Below are 18641 nucleotides of genomic sequence, written 5' to 3'. Positions count from 1 at the left end.
TTTCAGAATCTTTACTGAGGCTTCTACTGGTTTATTTGCATCCAGAGCAACTCAATAAAAGCTAACAGCAGCCAGCACTAATGTGACAGCACACGGCAATGCTGCAGATCCTCTGTCAGTAAGGCTTATATTTTCAATAGCTTCTTTAAAAGGCTGATGATGTGCACTGATTCATCCCTTTCTGAGGCTCTCCCATAACCATTTCCCCCATTTTGGAAGTAATGATTATTTATCAATTGTCTATTAAAGAAGCACATGACCAATGTAGAAAATCTAATACACACACACACACACACACACACACACACGTGTGTGTATACATTCATATATACTATTTTTTAAAAACCCTGTAACAATGTGCATACTTGTCTCCATGTGGATATTTATTTCTTCCTGTCATCATTTCTTTCATTATACCACTGAGCTCTACATGTAATTTCATAACCTACCTCTTTAATCTAATTCGGTATTATGAGCATGTTGCCATATCACCCAACGCTGTCCACAAAGATCATTTAATGACTTCTCAATGGAAGAGTCACAATTAATTCACAACTGTTTCTCCACAACTGGAAACCAAGGCTGTAGTCAATCCTTTGTTTTGTTATTGAATTATTTAATAAAGCGTTTTGAAGATCTTTGTGTATCTCACTTATCTGTGTTTGGGGGGCTTTCTTTCAAACAGATTTATTGAAATAGTTATTGGGTCAATGAATATAACAATTTAGAACCTGTATTTATTAGAATAATTTTTAGGTGTCTGGCTAGCTTTGGAGATGGCCTTACAGAAAAAAAATTGTAAAAAAACAATATTTCCATTTTCAAGTTTTTCTTGCTGAGGATATCCCAAATCTCCTCTCATGCTTACATTTACAAGCTGCACTTTTTTGATTATTTTTGTTATTCCTTCTGTGGCTGTGGAAGGCTTTAGAGCAACTGGCAGCTAAAACTTGCCTGCATCCTGTATCATTACATTTTACCTATCCACAGGGTTTGGCTTAGATGTGAAGTGTCCCCCCAAAGCTCCTGTGTGAGACAATGCAAGAAGGTTTGGAGGAGAAATGATCAGGCTGTAACAGCCTTAAACTAATCAGTGAATTAGTCCCTGATGGGATTAACTGAGTGGCAGCTGGAGGCAGGTAGGGTGTGGCTGGAGGAAGTGGGGCATTGGTGGTGTGGCTTTGGGGTATATAATTGTATCTGGAGTGTGAAGTCGGCTTCTCTCTGCTTTCTGATCACCCTGTGAGCTGATTCCCTCTGCCACACTCTTCTGCCATGATGCCCCAAGGGATGGAGCCTGCAGTCTATGGACTGATATGTCTGAAACTGAGCCCCCAAATAAACCTTTCTTCCTCTACAATTGTTCTTTCAGTCATATCAGAAAAAAAAAAACTGACTAAAACACCAATCAATTGTTGGAATGTTTACATGTCTACCTTGCTCTTCTAGTCTGACTATACCTTCAATGAATTAAAATGTTCCTTATGACCCTATATAACACTAGATACTATGTTCCTAAGAAAATAGTTTTAAATAAGGCATATGTCACCATCCTCATGCCCAGTTTCAAATGCAAGAGATGTTCACTCCTAGGAAATAGCTTTCTCATGCTACTGGCCACGTGGGCTTACTATTTACCTTTTCTTTAAATGCTTATTCATTTTTACACAATTTTTAAAAAATGCATCCTCTTTGCATCTTTGGCTCCACATCTCTATAAATGTCTTAAAATGAACTCCCTTGGATTTCTAGGAATTAAACTTCTCCATTTTACCTTTTCTTATTTTTAGGACACTGCATTGCTAGGGGGCTAAAGCTTGTATTCCCAAGTTTGATGCATTAAACCTAAAGGGTCCTTTCTGTTTCCTTCCATTTCAACACCTTCCTTCTTACTCCATAAATGTCTCCAGCATCCCAAGAAACTGACCCATGAACTATTTCTGCTAAGTTCCTTGGCTTCTCTCTGATGACCTCCATGGTGTGTTCCTCCAAGGATTAGCCAAGTTCTCTGCATAAGTGCAAGCTGCTATCTTCACTTCTGTCCATTTAATGATATTGAATGACACTGTGTCACTGGTGATCCCGACCCCTATTGTAAGCCTCAGTCCCGTGTTTTAAAACATCTATTTGGCTTCTCCCCTAAATGGCTCACAAACTCTTCACATTAACTTCGACTCTTCTTTTCCCTTGTCCCTTACACTCAATTAATCCTCAATTCTGCTTCAAATATTTCTCCCCACACATTTTTAACTCTCCATTTCTGTGGCATTAGTTTTCTCTCCTTGGCTTTCTGCTCTTTCAGCCTCAATTCTATCTTTTCTGCAATTCATCCTAAAAACAGTACTACATTAATCGTCTTCCTAAAGCACACAGTTCAGAAATATCACATTTCTGCTTAAAATCCTTCAAAGTACAAAGAATGCAGAATCCTTCCTACAGTATAACTTTTACTCTAACTTAAATTCTAAAACTCAATAATTGGGGAAAAAATGAATTACTATTCTATCACATGCCCCTTCATGCTTTTCATTTCATTTCATACTTGATTTCTTTGTGCTAGTTCCCCTGTCTGTACTGTCCCAATACCACCCACACTCACAGTCCAGCTAAATGTCATCTTTTCCTATAAAACCTATCATTTTCTCTATTCTTGTATCCTTCAGTTTTAAATTCACAGGTATCAATGCTCTGATGGATGTCAAGTACCTCTTCAGAGTAAGGGAATTGTCTATTTGGATCTATCCCTGTATCTTCAAGTTTTCTTTTAAAAAATATCTCTGCTTTCATGAGATATAATTAAAATACATAATTTATCCATTGGAAGTGAACAACTCAATGGTTTTTAATATATTTACAGATAACACCACAGTTACTTTTAGAACATTTACATCATCAAACAAACAAAAACCCCTGTACCTTTTAGCCATCACCTTCCTACCTCCAGCTTAAGCAAACACTAATCTGCTTTCTGTCTCTGTAAGATCTCCCTGCTCTGGGTATTTCATAAGAAGAGAATCATAGGATGTGGTCATTTAAAGCTGGCTTCTTTCACTTAGCCTAATGTTTTCAATACTTAGCCAGTGTACTGCCTGGCTCAGTATTTCATTCCAATTATTGCCAAATTATATTCTATTATATGAAGACACCATATTTTTCTTACCTATGCATCAGTTGATGGACATCTGGACTTTTTCCACTTTTTTAAAAATACATTTTTTTCTTATTGATGGATTAATTAATTTTTTATATGTGGTACTGAGAATTGAACCCAGTGCTTCACACATGTGAGGCAATCGCTCTACCATGGAGCCACAACCCCAGCCCTATCCACTTTTTGATTATCATGGATAATGCTGACATAATCATTTGTGTACAAGTTTTTATGTGGACATGTTTTCATTTCTCTGGAGCATATATATACCTAAAAGTGGATCGGCTAGGACCTAAAGTATCTTTTTTAAAATAAATATATATATACACACACACACACACACACACACACACACACACACACACACATACACACACATATTTTTAGTTGTTGATGGACCTTTATATTATTTATTTATTTATACGTGGTACTGAGAATTGAACCCACAGCCTCACATGTGCTAGGCAAGCGCTCTGAAACTGAGCCACAACCCCAGCCCACCTACAGCATTTTTATATAGCATATACTCCACAAAAATCTGTTGAAATCGCCTGTTCTTTCCATTCCATTCTTGGAATTAAAAATGATAATTTGAATTCTTCTTCCTCCCAAAACATGAACAAGACATATTTTTCCTTCCAAGAGGATAGCATTTTAAAAATTAACTAAAATGATATACACAGAAATCATTTTTCCCCACTTACTTGACCTCTTGGAACCTCAAGGGTTACATTTACAGTGATAACTGAGAACTGTGCCAAGAATGTAGACCATTAGGGTCTTGGGCCACTGGGCCAACAGGACAATCCAGCTAGCTTAGAGTAGATTTCATCAGAGACAAGCAACTAAAATAGTGTTGTTCACTCATTATTCTAAGAAATGGAAACCTGCCAACAATGGTAATCAAATAAATTATTTTTCACAGATATTATAACAATTTAAGAGAGAACACAGAATAGAAATATACATTTTTTTCATAATTTCCCATTTCCTAGAGGCTTTCGTGAAAGATGATTCACAGAGGATCTTAGTAGCCTTTCAAATGTTTCAGTAACACCTCTTCAACAATAAACCAGGAGCCAACTAATTTGAGCACCCCAGAATATTTTAGCATTAAAAAGGCAATAAGTATTACAATGTTTCATATTGGAAAAAAATTTAAGATTAGCCATTTCAACTTTTTTTCATTATTTTTTATTTTAAAATTATTTATTTATTCTAATTTGTCTTACATGACAGCAGAATGCATTTTGATTCACAGACACACATAGAGCACAATTTTTCATGTATCTGGTTGTACACAAAGTAGAGTCACACCATTTATGTCTTCATACATGTACTTACGGTAATGATTTCCATCTCATTCTACCATTTTTCCTACCCCCATGACCCCTCTCTTCCCCTCCCTCTCCTTTGCCCTATCCAAAGTTCCTCCATTCCTCCCATGCTCCCCCTCACCCCATTATGGATCAACATCCACATATCAGAGAAAACACTTGTCCCTTGGTTTTGGGGGATTGGCTTACTTCACTTAACCTGATATTCTCCAACTCCATCCATTTATCTGCAAATGTCATGATTTTATTATCTTTTAATGCTGAGTAATATTCCTTTGTGTGTGTGTGTGTCACCACAGTTTCTTTATCCATTCATTTATTGAAGGGCATCTAGGTTGGTTCCACAGTTTAGCTAATGTGAAATGTGTTGCTATAAACATTGATGTGGCATACTATAGTATGCTGTTTTTAAGTCCATTGGGTATAAACTGAGGAGTGGGATAGCTAGGTCAAATAGTGGTACCAATCCAAGTTTTCCAAGGAATCTCCAAACTGCTTTCCATATTGGTTGCACCAATTTGCAGTCCCACTAGCAATGTACGAGTGTGCCTTTTTCCCCACATCCTTGCCAACATTTATTGTTGTTTGTATTCGTAATAGCTGCCATTCTGACTGGAGTGAGATGAAACCTTAGAGTAGTTTTGATTTGCATTTCTCTAATTGCTAGAGATATTGAACATTTTTTTTCATATATTTGTTGATCGATTCTATATCATCTTCTGAGAAGTTTCTGTTCAGTTCCTTATTGATTGGGTTATTTATTTATGTATTTATTTTGGTGTTAAATTTTTTGAGTTCTTTATATATCCTAGAGATTAGTGCCCTATCTGATGTGCGTGTGGTAAAAATTTGCTCCCATTCTGTAGGCTCTTTCTTTACCTCACTGATAGTTTCTTTTGTTGAGAAGCTTTTCAGTTTGAATCCATCCCATTTATTGATGTTTGATTTTATTTCTTGCACTATAGAAGTCTTGTTGAGGAAGTGGGCCTAATCCGACATGATGAAGATTTGGGCCTATTTTTTCTTCTATTAGGGCAGGGTCTCTGGTCTAATTCCTCGGTCCTTGATCCACAATGAGTTTTGTGCATGGTGAGAGATAAGAGGCTTAATTTCATTTTGCTGCATATGAATTTCCAGTTTTCATAGCACCATTTGTTGAAGAGGCTATCTTTTCTCCAATGTATGTTTTTGGTGCCTTTGAATCTCAGGAACGCTAAGCACTACATCACACCTATGTGCAATGTTACTTCAAATTCAAACCCAAGACTTCTGATTTCCTAGTCCTGAAGGCTTTGCCCAAACCATGTTGCCCAAGTCCGTCTTTAGAACACCAAACAATTGCTATGTTTTGGAGAATAATCAAGAAAATTATAATTTAATGTAAGATTGAATTTCTGTGTCATCATTCTTACCAAGGATCTCATAACTTAAATACATAGTGATGGATTCAGTTCTTTTGAGGACTGGAGACCTCTTTAAGGAAGAGGAATATAAGCCAGGTGCAGTGGTATACACTGAAATTCTGGACATCTGGGAGGTTGAGGAAGGAAAATCAAAAGCTTGAGGCCAGCCTCAGCAACTTACCAAGACCTTGTCTCAAAACAAAACAACAACAAGAAGCTTGGGGATGTAGCTCAGTGCTGGAGTGCTTGCATAGCATGTGTAAGGCAGGGTCTTTGAAGGGTCTGGGGCCAATAAGGGATCCTAGATCTTATGCTTCATAGTAAATGTGTCTCTGTAAATAACTTATTTTTTTTTCATTATCTTTCTCACAGAGAATAGACTAGACCAGGTTTTTAAAAAATCTTCATTTTATAGGAATAAAAAGTGAACTATAAATAGGTGGCATGACTTTTCCAAAGCCACACAGTAAGGACTAGTTCAGTGCTGGTTTTCCTCAACCCTCTATTCCTTCATACAGACTTGAAAAGAATTATCTTCAAGAAACTAAAAGAAAACTTATTTTTGTCAGTTGTTGCTTGAGTCTGCCACCAATATTTAACTATTATTATGAGGTCAGGAAACTGCTTTTATGGTACTTTCACATTGAAAATAAAATTAGATGACAGTTGCTTTTGTATCAGGGATTGATGTGAACCACATCCCCAGCCCTTTTTTTTTAAGAGACAACAGGGTCTCACCAAGTTGCTTAGGGCCTTGCTAAGTTGCTGAGGCTGGCTTTGAACCTGCGATCTTCCTGCCCTTGCGACACATACTAGGTACTTAATATATATTTGCTGGGGCTGGGGCTGGGGCTCAGTGGTGGAGTGCTTGCCTCACAAGTGTGAGGCACTGGGTTCAATTCTCAGCACCACATATAAATAAATGAATAAAATAATTCCATCAACAACTAAAAAATTTTTTTTGAAATATATATTTGATGAATGAATGAATGTGTAAATAAATGAATAAAGCAATTAACCAAAAGAAAATTTAAGAAAAATGTTAGGGATCTTTAAAATTTTTTCAGTAAAGGATATAAATGATTATTAATCAAGTTTGAGAAACCTTAAGAGTCAATTGTTATTCGTGTGTATTATAATTATTCAGTTTTTATATCATATTCTTGATATATATGAATATATATATATATATATAAAAAATAAAAACTTCAGAAGTTGATCAAATCTGTTAGAATAACTTGGAATTTATGCAGACAGATGATCACCATTTTTGTACTGGTCTTGATTTTAAGACCCACGTAAAGTATCTTTTTTTGTGAAATAAATGTATAGCTGATCTCAAGTTGTTGGCCTCATGTCAAAGTAGTGGACAGAACAAAACAGAGATATTGAGTATTAAATTTAAAGAACCCAATGGAGCCTTTCCTTTCCCATCTGTCTCTTTTTTTAAAGAGAGAAAAGTAATACTTAGTAATAAACCAAAACAATTGATAGTTTTACTTTTTAGCATACATAGATAAATCTATAAGGACTGACTAGAAGAATCTTCATATAATTTACTGTCAGGTGACCTGGGAGTGGCCTAAAGATTATTATTATTATGAACATCAATAAACCTGGCCACTTCTGCATTATCCGACAAGTAGAACTTAGATGACTGAAAGGTCCCTTTCCAGCCATCAAATGCCATGATCTCTATACATGATGGGCTGTCTCTATACATGATGTGGCAGAGGGGCTAAGGCCTCCCCTGACACAATTAAGACAGATTTAAAATCCAGGCACAGGGAGAGAAATACTGTACTTACGCATGGACTCTAAAGCAACTGAACTCACCGAAGCCAAATAAAACAATGATTACCAGAGACCCTGATGTTAGGAGAATGGGGAGATGCTGGGTAAAAAAGACAGTTTTAGCCAGACATGGTAGTGCACACCTGTAATCTCAGTCGCAAGGGCAGGAAGATCGCAGGTTCAAAGCCAGCCTCAGCAACTTAGCAAGGCCCTAAGCAACTTGGTGAGACCCTGTTGTCTCTTAAAAAAAAAGGGCTGGGGATGTGGTTCACATCAATCCCTGATACAAAAACAAACAAACAAACAAAAAAACAATAACAACAACCACAAAAACAAAGATAGTTTCAGTTGGACAGGAAGAATAAATAAAATGTGAGATTTATGTTAATTTTCTTAATTTAATCATTCCAAACTGTACCCTTATAAAATATCACTTGTATACCTTACAATTTGTCAATATATTAAAAAAACTTTGGATTTTTTTTTTTTTAAATAAGTGAGATGAGAAGCCACTGAGGCTATTTGGTAAGGAAGTGACCTATATTTAAAGTCATCTGGATTGCTCTGTGGAAAATAGATTGTATAGGACAAAGGTAAAAAAAAAAAAAGAGAGAGAGAGAGAAATCTAAAAAGAAAGAAAAATCTATATTCATATGCCGAAGAATGAAATTGGACCTTGATCTCTCATAGTTACAAAAATTAACTCAAAATGAATTAAGAGACTTAAATGTAAGACCTGAAACCATGAAAATACTAGAAGAAAATATAGGGGTTCGCTTCAGTACAGGAATGGGCAAGAAACTTGGGGGCAAGATCCCAAAGGCACATGAAACAGAAGCAAAGAGAGACAAATCAGATTAGATCAAAGCAAAAAGCTTCTGCGACAGCAATGGAAACAATCTACAGAGTAAAGAAACAACCTTCAGAAGGGAGAGAATATTTGTGAACTCTACAGCTGACAAAGAGGTCAACATCCAGGATACAGGAGGAACTAAAAAACAAACAAAAAACCTCCATAGCAAAAACTAAAATAACTCTATTAAAAAATGGGCAATAAACCTAAATAGACACTTCTCAAAAGAAGACATATAAATGACAAACCAGTACATGAAAAAATTTAACATCACTATTCATCAGGGAAAGGCAGATCAAAACCATAATGAGATATCAACTCAGTGCAGCATGAATGGTATTTTTTGTTGTTATTGTTACTTAGGGTCTTGCTAAGTTGCTGAGGCTCCTCTTGAATTTGCAGTCCTCCTACCTCAGCCTTTCAAGTTGTTGTGATTACAGGTATGCATCCCCATGCCTGGCTCAAAAATTTATTTTCTAAAAATTATAAGAGACTACTATGCCTGTCACATCTGTTTTGTAAGTATGGGTGATTATATATCAAGTAATAGTTCAATTGTAACAACTTAATTCTATATAAATTATACTTTTGTAATTTTGAAGAATTTTTATGCCTTAATGTGATTTTTCTTTAATCTCAGAAAGATGCTACCTTATACTTTCTTATTTATTAAGGTACTGAAGATTGAACACGGGGGTGCTTTACCACTGAGCCATATTCCCAGTCCTTTTTTTGAGACAGGATCTCACTAAGTTGTTTAGGGCCTCCCTAACTTGCTGAGGCTGGCCAAATTTAGCCTCCGGTATTCTTTTTTTAAATGACTTATTATTATTTTTTAGTTGTTGGTGGACCTTTATTTTATTTATTTATATGTGATGCTGAAATTCGAACCCACTGCCTCACACATGCTAGGCAAGCACTTTCCTACTGAGCCACAACCCAGCTCAAGAATGATATTTTAAGAAACAAAAATGATATTTTAAAAAGTAACAAGAGGATGAAAAGGGAACTCTTGTTGGTGAGATTCAAATTAGTACAGTCGTTATGGAAAACAATATGGAGATTCCTCAAAAAATTTACAATAGAACTACCATATGATCCAACAATCCCACTACTGAGTATGTATCCACAGGAAGTGAAAAACCAGTATGTTGAAGAGACATTGACCCGCCCATGTTTCTTGAAGCACTATTCACAATGGCCAAGAAATGGAAGCAACCTAAGTGTGCATCAATTGATGAATAAGGAGAATGTGGTACATATATGTAATGAAATACTATTCAGCTATAAAAAGGATAAAATCCTGTCATTTGTAGCAACACAGATGGGACTGAAGATCATTATATTAAGTGAAGTAAGCTAAGCACAGAAAGACAAGCACCAGATGATCTCACTCATATCTGCAATCTATAAAAGTTGATCTCAAAGAAGTTTAGAGTAAAGAATGGTGGATACCAGCGGCTGGGGAGAGTAGGGGGAGGATCATCAATGGATACTAAGTACACTGAGATGAAAACAAGAAGTTCTAGCGTGTGATTGCATAGAATGTGACTATAGATAATGAAAACATACTGTGTATTTCAAAAAGTGAGAAGAAAGATTTTAAGCATTTTCACTGTAAAGAAATGATAAATATTTGTAGAGAGGTTTATATCTTCAGGCCCTCTCTCTCTCTCTCTCTATATATATATATATAATTTTTGTTTTTATGGATCAGTTAAAAAAGTTAAAACCAAATAAAAACAAACAAACAAAAAGCCCCAAGGAGACCTGAAAGAAGCTACTGTAAAAGTCCTGCCAAGAAATGGTGGTGGCTAATCTGGGTGTGGTAGCCCAAACCTTTAATCTCAGCAAGTCTGGAAGCTGAAGCAGGAGGATTGCAAATGTGAGGCTAGCCTGAGTAATTTAGTGAAATCTCTAAATAAAAAAATGAAAGGTGCTGGGGATGTAGCTCATTGGAAAAGTGTCCCTGGGGGAAAAAAGATGTTTGTTAAGGACTGAGTTGAAATAGGAGACTGAAGTGGGGAGGGGCGGGGGTCAGGGGAGGGATCTCAAACAAGAAAGACCGTTTATTCTAGAATATTGGCAATAAAATCGAAAGCAGAGGTAGATATCTCGCTGTGAGTCCATGAATCTGGATGCAAGAAACATAATACTAGTGTGATGAAATGAGCAGTTGATTGGCTGTGCAGCTCAGAAAAGACAGAATTAGCTCTGAGGCTTCACAGCAAATGACAGGAAGGACGTTTGATCTCTGAACAAAAATAGAGAATCTCTGGTAGCAACAGGTTTAATGGGGAAAAGATGAAGAGTGTTTTCTAGCCAAATTGATTTTAAGGTGCTAGATGGGCGTTCAGGTGGAGGAGACACACAGCAGGTAGAAAGAAGCAGAGATTGGGGGGATATGGATTTTGGAGCCAGGTCAGGATTGCAAATCACTTGTGCAGGCTGATAAGAAGGTCAAGGAGCTGTGGTGATTCCAGGGAAGACTGTGGAGGAGTCACACAGCTAAGGACAACCCCTTCGGGAACACCCCAAAGTTAGATCCTTTGTGAATGCTAGACTAATGCTAAACATATAATATTGAATTTCTATAATTAGGCATTTACCCTACTCAATAAATAATCAAAAAAGTAAAATGACTGCCTCAAGTCCAACAAATTGAGGTGAGTTATCAAAAGAATACTAAAAGGAATAAAATTTAGGTTCTTATATTTTTTAAAGATCACTCTGACATTTGCTTCATGTCGTTATAAAGGGGAAAATAGAGGCAGCCACTGTCTATCTTTTGAAATATATTTTTTAAAAAGGAAATGGAAAAGTAATAGAATGAAGAAACTGATCTTTTAGTTGATAAATTGATCCATGTTTCATATATGTCGTTACATTCCCTTTATTTTATTTTTTGGTACCACGGATTGAATTCAGGGGCACTCAACCACTGTGCCACATCCCCAGACCTATCTTGTAGTTTATTTAGAGACAAGGTCTCACTGAGTTGCTTCGTTGCTGAGGCTGCCTTTGAACTCAAGATCCTCTTGCCTCAGCCTACCGAGTTGCTGGGATTACAGGTGTGAGCCTCTGCGCCAGGGTGTTACATTCCCTTTATAATCAGAATTTTAGATTTGAAATGGATCTAAGAGGGCCTCAAGGAGTTTAAGTTGTTCCCAAGTAGCTTAAGCATAATGAGTTGGTAACTGTGCCGTGGTAGCCTAGGTGAATTCCTTGACAGCTGGGTGGAAACATGGTATAGTGAAAAGAATTCTGAATGGGAAGATGGAAGTCTGGCTCTGTGGTTTTGATCAAGTTATTTAATTGTTTTTCTAAGCCCCAGTTTCCTGGTGTTGGGCTGGTTGAGATACTCTTTCTTTCCTTTCTTCTTTTCTTCTTTAACTTCCTTTCTTTTTCAACTTAATTTTTTTTTAAGCAGTAGTAGGGATTGAACCAAGAAGCTCACACATAAGAGACAAGTGCTCTACCACTGAGCTATACCCCAGTCCTTTAAATTTTCTTTTCTTTTTTTTTTTTTTAATTTTGAGACAGGGTCTCACTGAGTTACCCAGGGAATACGTGCATGCATCACTGTGCCGGCTGGTTCATACAATTTCTAAGTTTTGTTTCAACTCAAAGCCTGTGATTTTGGCATGTTGCTCAGCTTAAAAATCTTTCATTCAGATTGACACACACAAATGGCCTGAATTCAATTTACAACTAAAATTCCTAGCAATCTTCACTTTAATTGTTCTAAAGCCAAATAAAAGAAAAGGCTAAGACACAACCACCTTTAGCTTCTGCAAGTTTTGCTGCCACACTGATCACCAAGTACAGGAAGGCACTGTAAGAGCTCTGTATTTATAACTATTCACTCCCTGCTACACAATTACAATGCCAGGCATTAAAGATAATAGAACATGCAGAAATAAAAGCTTTGAAAATAAACCTTCCTACAGCTAATGAAGGATTATCTAGCATGCAATTTTGCTAAAATGTCACAGCTATTAGCAAGTTGTTTTTTATTTGTTTGTTTGTTTGGGACTGTTTTTCTCTTTGTTGCCTTGAAAAGTTTTCCTTAAGCATAACCAGCTTTAAAAACTCAAAGATTTCAAAATTAAACTATATATACTTAAGATTATATTAACTTCTTTGAAAAGTGTCTATCTGGCCTCTGTTCTGGACTAAATTATGTCTTCTTACCACCCCACCTCCCAGTTCATATGTTGAAACACTAATGCTCCATCTGACTCATTTGGAGATAAAGTACTTCAGTACTTCGAAGGCAATTAAGGTTAAGTGAGGTCATAAGGGTGGGGCCCTAATCCCACAGGATTGGTGCCCTGAGAAGGGGAAGAGCAAGAATACCAGAGAAAGGCCATGTGACCAGGTGGCAAGAGAGCAACTATCTGCAAGCCAGAAAGAGAGCCCTTGCCAGAAACCACATCTGCAGGCACCTTTCTTGGACTTCTGGCCACCCCAAGTGTGAGAAAACAAATTTCTATTGTAAGCCACCCACTCTGAGGTCTTTTGTTATAGCAGCCAGAGAAGACTAAGACAGTATGCTGAAGAACTATTTGGACAATATTCAAAGGATTACTAATTTAGTAGTCAAAATGTATTCTTTAGGGTCAGAAAAACTGATATTTGATAATCCTTTTCCTTTTCAAACTATATCTTGATAATTCAAAGAGTGGTAAAAATGGTATTAAAGAATATCAAGAAAATCAAGGGAAAGTTTATAACTGTACTGAGACTCTGCCCAATAAATGAAAAAATAAAACAAAAACAAAACCAACCCTCCCAAATAAAGGCTATTAGAGAACATGTGCTTGGTTAAATGTACAACCTTGACCTAAAGTCTGTTTTCAAAGATGCTTTTATTTACTTTTTGATGATGGGGATGGAACCCAGGGCCATGCACATGTCAAGAACATGCTCTACTGCTGGGCCACCTCCCCAGCTTTCCAAAGACTCTTTAAATTATTTGACTTTTAAAGAATTCTGCCTCTGAATATAAACCTAAGATGTGTTAATCTCCTCAAGATAAAAGTGATTACAACTATTTTTCTCTTTGGGTATGTAAAGTAGTTTCTTTATCTTTGAGTGAGTTTCTTGGAATTTAGAAAGAGTGAACCCTAGGAGCCCTCCATATGCTATCTGATTATAAATACTCTGTAAAGCTGTTTATGAATGGAATCCATCCTCTAAACCTCTGCCAACATCAACCTGAGAGTAAAACCTGACCACACCACTCCCTTGCTTAAAGCCAGTTAATCCCCATCTGTATAGGACAGAAAACCCAAGCTCCTTGGACTTGGCATACGAGATTCTCTGTGGCCCATCCTGTCCTTAGTAACTCTGGGCTTCAAACTAGATGCCTCAGCTACCTCTATTACTTCCCTGCCATATAGAGAAGCCCCTGCTGACAAGAAAGGAAGAAAGCTCTTCTTCCTAGCTATCCAAATGTTCAGGAATCTTCCAAGAACGTATGTCCTATGGGAAACTTTCCTGGCTGTTCCCTAAGCTAAGGTAGATGTTCCTTTACATTCCTGCAGAAGTGTACTGTAAATATTTTTAATGTACAGTATTTACCAGAAACAATTTAGGTTGTCTTAGAGAAATACCTCCCCATTAGACTATAGGCTACTAAGGGGCAGGAGTCATATTCATATGGCCATAGTCTAACAGATTACCTGATACATGGCCAAAATATACTGCTGAAGCACATTAATCTATATATCAAATGTACTGGGGTATTTACTATTTTAAGGAACACATTGATAAATATTTCTGTAAAGCACGTATCCATTGTTTCTTCCTTTTTTTAAAAAAAAAAATACTAATTTCACAGGTTGCTTTACTTAAAATGAACTTGATCTTTACTTTGCAAATGTACTATTATACTAAGCTACATGATACCAAAATATCAATCATTTCAACTGTATTAGGACTCTTAACTTACTTTTTAAAAGGACTAATCTGTTTTTATGGGTCTCCTAAAGAACTAGCACTTGAGGGCTAGGGGTGTGGCTCAGGTGTAAAGCACTGCCCAGCCTGTGCCAAGCCCTGACTTCAATCCCAGTATCACAAAATAAAACAAAACAAAAAGCTGGAACTTACTGAATCATCTGTAAACCCCCTTGGAGTCAGAATCTAGATATATTAGTTTTATACAAGTAAAATAAAATGTACACTACATATTAAACAAAAATGTAATCCTGTTATATATTTTTCCCACATGAAAGTCATAATACATTGTGTCTTTGCATTAAGTATTTTAGAGTCCATTACTTAGGTCTGCTTTTAGTCAGCAAGTCTAAAATATCACTTATATTGATTTGTAGGACTTCATTCAGCCTTATATTAGGATATCTTTTTTTTTTTTTTAAAGAGAGTGAGAGAGGGGAGAGAGAGAGAGAGAGAAATTTTAATATTTTATTTTTTAGTTCTCGGCGGACACATCTTTGTTGGTATGTGGTGCTGGGGATCGAACCCGGGCCGAACGCATGCCAGACGAGCGCGCTACGCCTGAGCCACATCCCCAGCCCCTTATTAGGATATCTTGAACATTCATTCATTGTTGCTTTTGGTAAATGAACCAGTCTCGGAACAAATAGGAAAGAGAACATCTGCAAGCACTTGTCTTAGACTACTACAGGCACTGAGCACAGAAAGGCGAGTTTATCCCATATGGGTCTAGTTTAATGCAATCCATGTCGTCGACACCACATTAACATTTATTTACTCACTCCTCTCTCTGTGCCAGGCACCACACATTACTTCATTCAAGCCTTAGATAACAGTGAAAGAACTATCATGGATCTCATTTCACAGATAAAAATCCAAGGGCTGACTTCACAGACTAGTAGGGGGCAAAGCTGGGATTCAAATTTAGGCTGCTGAATCTCAAGGCCAGTCTTTTAACCACTATGGGAGAGTTTTTAATTAAATTATTATTTGAAAGACTTCAGAAATTAATGAGTTGTTAAATTATACAGGAGTCCATCGAGCCTGCAAGATGCCCAAATACCAACTGCTTCATCATTTTGATTTGTTTTTCCCAAGGCTAACCCAGAAGGTTCAGCCTCCTTATCTAAAACATTCACTCTGTGCTTAAAACACACACACACACACACACACACACACACACAGTGGGACACACCTGTGGTTCTTGCTACTCAAGTAGCTAAGGCAGGAGGACTCCTTGGGCCAGGAGTTTAAGAACAGCCTGGGAAACAGAGAGAGACCCAGATCTGGAGAAGGAGAAGAAGAAAGGCAATGTCAATATTGAGAATTTCTGTTCTGTGAAAAGTGGTGTGCAAATTCAGGACAAGGGAAGCCTGAGAGTTCCAAAATCAGAAATAATCCTGTACAGGGACCTTGGAAGAGGCTTTACACACTCGAATGCTAGCATTTAAAACTTGAAACTCTCGCCTGGTTTCTAATGGTGAGACAATTCAGCATTCTTAATCCCTTTTAATTCTGCTTTGCCACTGGCAGACATGGCCGGCTCTGGTATGTGCAGGTAGGACACATGCCAACGCCCTTCACTCTGTTGTGAGTCGCTATACTCAGACTCAGCAGGTGTCTCTCGCAGGCACTGCCTATGAGCCCATGTTCTTCCAGCCAACACAGAAAATCAATATTCAGTTGCCTTTAAAAAGTAAACAGTCCCATAACAACTGACTTTTGGATGGCTCTGTGTCCTTAAATTAACTTGGAGGGGTTAGGAAAATTGTAAAAGGAACTGAATATAATTAATATTTAGAAGAATATTAGCAAAGCACAGGGAAGTTTTAACCTTACCATGTGTATGACATAGAAGGAGAGGAGCCACGTAAGCATATAATGACACCTAGAGTAAGACTGGTATCCCAAATCTTCTGGCTTCCCACCGCTCTCATCCACGCCCCAAAGGTCATCTTCCTAATGCAGAGGGCGCTAAAGCATCACCCCACGTTCAAAAATCTTTGATGGAGACACCTAAACTCCATACCAACCTAGTCAAGGCTGCCAACATGGCTTCAATTCTAGTTTACCAGTTTCCTAGTTATTCCTTGAGTGTGCTAATTACTCACATAGTCTCTGGGCTCTGCTTGTCTTTCACTTTTTAGACGTCAAAATCCAATTGCTCCTTATAGACCCAGTTAAAGTCTACCTCTGGCAGAATTTAGTTACCATGGAACTTTGTCTTCATAAATCTCATCTTTAGCTGATATTATATTAATAGTTTACTGTGAACACAATCATTCCCTCCACTGGAGAACAGGTTCGTTCAACTTTTCCTTCACACAGAAGTGATTCTTCTCTCCTGCTCTTATAGCAGCCTGACACAATTTTTTAAAATAAAGATTTAGATGGGTAACTTGAATTGCAGTTTCAACCTATCTATAGTTCATTGAACAAATGTTTACTTAGTGCCTACTATGGGCAGTTCTAAGTACCTGGAGAAACAAAACAAAGCTCCTTATTCTTGTGGAGCTCAAATCCTATTGGAGGAAAATGAATACTTAACAATAAGCATGTTAAAGTAAATCAGTATAATAAAAGAATGATGAGTGTTTTGGAAAAAAGAAAAAAAAGCTGCAGTTTTAAACAGGGTAAGCAGGATAGAACTCAAAAAGGTGAAATCTGATCCTTCTCAAATTCAAAAAGAGGGTGCTAAAATCTGGGGTAAGTTTTTTAGGCAGAGGACCAGCTAGTGCAAATGCCCTCCTGGGGCAGGGAAGGCCAGAGTGGAAATGGGAAGGAGCAGGCCATACAGGGCCTCATGGAATCTTGTTACAAGATTCCAGTTCTTACTCTGAAATAGGGAGCAAACTACAGGGTCTTAAGGGAACTGTAATCTAACTTCCATGTTAAAGGATCCCTCTGCCATGTTGAGAGTAAACCGAAGCAGGGAGTCCAGTGAGAAGGCTGAGAGCTATGAAGGTGCTTGGAACTAAGGAATGGAAGTGGTAAGGCCTGCACATGGGGCTGGGGATGCAGCTCAATGGCAGAGCACATGCTTAGTATGCATGAAGCCCTGGGTTCAATTCTCATATACCTCAATAGACAATGGTGGACCGTACACATAACGGTGGTACCATAGGATTCTAATGGAGCTGAAAAGTTTGTATGGCCTAGAGATATGTCCCCCATACATCACTCTTGTGATCATGGTGATGATAGTGCAAACAAATCTGTTTAGGTACAAAAATTCAGATGCATGTATACTTACCACTGCCCATAGCAATAGGCTGCACTAGGCAGCAGAGGTACGTAGTGAGCACAACCATGTAGGTCCGTGTGAGCACAAGGACAAAAATTGCCTAGAGATGCATTTTTCAGACTTTATCTCCAATGTTAAACCACACATGATTGTAGTTTAAAAGATAAGATTAAATGAAAGGCTGATTATACCTAAAAGTTAAAATTTTAAAAGGACCCCTTTAATATAAAAACATTAAAATCTTCCAAAATCTTTGAAGAATATTCATCTGTTTCAGCACTGTCTTTCCTCCCTCCATACTGATTTCTCTCAATTTAATACAAACACATAACAGACTTATGCAAGCATTTGCCTTTTTCAGCTATTTTGAGTTTGGAATACAGTGCTCATCTTTTAAAAATCAATAAATAATAGTCCACAATAGTAAATCAAAAAGGGCCCAAAATATGTCTTGAGATGCTTTTCAATAGGTCCAAGGTACTTTGGCATTCTCACAATTTTGTGAATTACTAACAGTTCTATTTGTGTCATGTTTAAATTACTGGAGATTATTAAAAAAAAAAACTTTAAATGTTTATCTTTGTCTCTAACAACTAGCGGGGAAGACTCCCAGTTATGACATGAAGCTCCTGCAGGTCTCTGTTGAGTGTGCTCAGCTTCTCTGATGGAGCTCAATTTGGGGGCAGTGGGTATTTTGGGCTCTCTTTTCCATCCATCTCCTTAACCTGTAATTAAAGCCTAGTATGTACAAATGAAGCAGGATTGCTGCACTGCTGGGCTAGCTGCTGGGCTAGAGCCATTTCATGAGGGTATGAATTGCTTTTGTGCTAGGTCTATAATGTCAGCTGGGAACCATTCTCAAAGGAAATCAAGGCAGCTCCTTTGACGATAAGGAAAT

The 18641-nt window shown here is 37.4% G+C and overlaps 1 protein-coding gene across 6 annotated transcripts in view; it reads right to left on the bottom strand.

Moving 5' to 3' along the window:
- The window catches only part of Taok3 (TAO kinase 3), a 189204-nt gene that overhangs the window by 101691 nt on the left and 68872 nt on the right, over positions 1-18641 (bottom strand). Inside the window, exon 2 of one of the 6 annotated variants that reach the window (XM_078039048.1) lies at positions 15695-15785. The exons of the other annotated variants lie outside the window; for them this stretch is intronic. The gene's annotated coding sequence lies outside the window, so the exon portion shown is untranslated. The remainder of the gene's footprint in view (positions 1-15694; positions 15786-18641) is intronic. 6 annotated transcript variants of the gene reach the window in all.

Source organism: Ictidomys tridecemlineatus, chromosome 2 (assembly GCF_052094955.1).
Source record: "Ictidomys tridecemlineatus isolate mIctTri1 chromosome 2, mIctTri1.hap1, whole genome shotgun sequence".
NCBI lineage: Eukaryota > Metazoa > Chordata > Mammalia > Rodentia > Sciuridae > Ictidomys > Ictidomys tridecemlineatus.
This window is presented reverse-complemented; position numbering and strand designations above follow the sequence as displayed.